This window comes from Chrysochloris asiatica, unplaced genomic scaffold (genome assembly GCF_000296735.1).
Source record: "Chrysochloris asiatica unplaced genomic scaffold, ChrAsi1.0 scaffold00025, whole genome shotgun sequence".
In the NCBI taxonomy this organism is placed as follows: domain Eukaryota; kingdom Metazoa; phylum Chordata; class Mammalia; order Afrosoricida; family Chrysochloridae; genus Chrysochloris; species Chrysochloris asiatica.
Genome location: NW_006408543.1, coordinates 11,836,376 through 11,839,975, shown reverse-complemented (window position 1 = coordinate 11,839,975; position 3,600 = coordinate 11,836,376).

The window sequence follows — 3,600 nt, the reverse complement described above, 5'->3', positions numbered from 1 at the left end:
CATCCTATGATGAGATCTGATGTGACTAGCCCATCCGGTGAGCAGGGGGGAGTAGGATGGGATGTACCATCTTTGTTCAAGTCACAGCCCTTAGTAAGGGGCATTTCCCTGGGGTGTGGCCTACCTCAAGTCTCAATCTTACAAGAAAGGAGAATCAAACACAGAAGGTGGAAGCTCACCTTAGTAGCACCAAGAAAGGAGAGCCAAGATCAGAACTTGTCCTTTGGACCCTGGGTTCCTGCACTGAGTACTTTCTAGACCCATGGGAAGATTGCTGTCAAGATGCACCCATGGGAGATCTCCTAGAGACAAAAACACTGTCTCCAGAGCCCACAGAGAAACTCTTTCCCCAGAGCCAGTCCCCTGCAGTTAGACCTGTAGCCTGCTCAGCTGTGATGGGATAAAACTTGTGGTATTTCTGTTAGAGAAGCGCTAGAGAACTAAAACAGTTGACGACAATGACTAGATGACTGGTCTTCTAGGAGGTCCCTCCTACATATACTCACTGTCCTATAACCCCTGCCACCTTTCGAAGCACTACCTTAAGCTCCTCTTCTAAAGTAGGGAATTTACCTGTGTGGTATGCAACAGCCTGAAATAATTTTTTTGTGACCAATTTCAATCTGGGGAAGAACCAGAAACCACTGGTTCAGGTTGTCAAGACATATAAAAATTGTACATTTAAGATCTATACATTTTATTGTGTGAAAGTTTTACTTCAATTTAAAAAATACATATACAGGATCACTATGAGTTGGACCCACTGACTCAGTGGTGCACAACAGCAGGTGGGTAAACAAAAAGAAACAAAGAAAAGAGTCATTGTGTGGTGTTGTAGGATAACCATTGGACTGGTAACTAAAAGGTCAGCAGTTCAAATCCACCAACTGCTCTCAGAAATCCTATACGAGATCACCATGAGTAAGAACCCACTTGACCACACACAACAACAGACAAATAAAAGCAAAAATCTCCCTTTAGGGACTAAGGTTCACATGACCCAATCCATGGTCTTTTAAATCAATTTGTATGCATATGAAAACTGGGCAATGAAAAAGAATAATAGAAGAAGAATTGATTCATTCAAATCGTGGTATTGGGAAAGAATGCTGAACATACCAGGGGCTGATAGAAAAATGAACAAGTCTGTCTTGGAGAAGGTACAGTCAGAATGCCCTTTAGAAGAGAAGATGGCGACATGTTGTCTCGCTTACTTTGTACAGGTCATGAGGAGTGGCCAATCGTGGAGAAGGACTGCATGCTTTGTAAAGTACTTGTTGTTAAGTGCTGTTGAGTCGATTCCGACCCATAGAAAGCCTTCATAGGGTTTCCGAGGCTATAAATCTTTACAGGAGCAGAAAGCCTTATCTTTCTTTTGAACTGCTGACCTTGAGATTAACAGCCTGTTTCCTAGCCACTACACTACCAGAGCTCCTTTCATAAAGTACAGGGTCAGTGTAAAAGAAGTAGACCCTCAACGAAATGGACTGACACAGTGGGTTCAAACATAGCAACGCTTGACAGCATGGCGCAGGACCAGGCAGTGTTTGTTCTGTTGTGCCAAGCAACAGCAACAAAGCAAACAGTAGAAATGAAAGAAATTTACATACAGAATAGAAAATTTGAGAAAAGAAATTAGGATAAGGAAGAAGAAAAGGGAGATTTAAAAAGCAGAGCTTTGCCCAGACAGGTGAGCTCATACCAGGGGGCATGGTTCTGTGAATGAAGAAGAGCAGGGCTTTAGTACCACTCGTCCTTGGGCATTAGAGTGAATGGTACTAGGGTGAGTGTGAATGAAAGAGAGCAGGAGTTTTAGTGTGGTGCTGTTGGATCCAATGGTAATGCACTGGATTGAAAGATAAGTTTGAACCATAAGATCAGCGGTTCAGGCTCACCAGCATCTCCTCAGAAACCCTATACAGGTTTGCTATGAGTCAGAACCAACTCAAAGGCACTTAACAACAACAACAACATCCTTGGGCACTAGGGTGAGTAGGTTGTAGTACCACTCACACTTTCATTCCATTTGGCACTCTTGGGCAGAGTACCACCTACATGATTCTATGAAGCAGTTTATCCAGCACCCTCCTCAATGGTGCCCAGGGATACATAAACTAAAATGTTAACAGCCTAGTTCCTCAGCCGGTTGGAGTAGTAGAACGGGAAGGTGGAGGCTGTCTGTATGACACTACTTGGCTTTCCTCATCTCCAAATAAGCAACCTTGTGTATGTGGGAGAGGATGTGGCTGATGAAGGAAGGAGGGCAGGACTTTCTAGGTCATTGACTCTTAGCACATTGGTGTCTCAGAGGAAGAATCTTCGCCTTACATGTGGGAGACCAGGGTTTGATTCTCAACCAAAACACCTCATGTCACTGGTGACTTGCATGCTGTTATGATGCCTAACAGGTTTCAGTGGAGCTTTCAGATTAACTAGGAAGAAAAACTTGGTGACTAATTTGATCCACAGCAAATCCCAGGGATGGTGCAAATAAGGTAGTTTTTCATCCCACTGCGCGTGGAATTATTGTGTTTCGACAGTGACTAACAGCCACATGTCCTGGCAGAAGTGTGGCACCGAGGTCCAAGAATTGTCACGTTTGACCAACCTCCCAAGTGCCCCTACCATGCAGATGCTCTAAGAATTAGATTTGCAGATTCCCAGTGACCCATCCCAGCTCCAACATTCTGTGATGTCATCCTCCACTCAGTGTATAAGAGCATCTTGCAAGGGTTCCGACTGGAGATGAGAACAGAGCCCTGGCTGTGGGCCTAATGTGTGTTTAGAGAAGTCCTCAGAGACCAATAGCCTGTCCAGGGTCAACGGTAGCAGAAGCATAATTACATCGCATTAAGAAGGAAGAAGCAAGACCCAAATGGCTGCCTTACTAATCACTTTAGAGACTTGTGTTTCCTGGACTGTAACTGGCAGCAGCCCAGGATGTGGGGGTCTGATGACTGTGAGCTTTGTGGGGACTCATTAACAGGAAAGCCCTTCCCCTAAACTAATCAATTATGGAGATGTAGAACCAGGGAAGCTAAGCCATGTACCATGCACAGTACACCAAAATCCCATTCCAGAGAAGACACTAACTGGTACATGTAGACCAGCCCAATGAAGGGTTGTATTGGCACATAGGACACACACTTTGAGAAATCATAGTGCAAAGGAGCCCTGCTGCCTTGTTCTTTGCCAATTCCTTCAATGCACCTTGGACTTCTTCCTTCAGGATCATTGGCTCTTGATCATATGCTACCTCTTGAAACGGTTGAACATCAACAATTTCCTTTTGGTACAGTGACTCTGTGCACCAGGAAATGATGGAATAAAATTTGAAATCTTTCAAGAAAGTGAGACGGCACTGGAGGCACTCACTCATCTCTGCCAAGAAATTTGGAAGACAACTATCTGGCCGACTGATTGGAAGAGATCCATATTTGTGCCCATTCCAAAGAGAGGCAACCCAATGGAATGTGGAAATCATCAGATAATATCTTTGCTATCCCATGTGAGTAAAATTTTACTAAAGGTACTACAGAAGCGGCTGCAAGCATACATTGACAAAGAACTTCCAGAGGTTCAAGCCAGATTCAGAAGAGG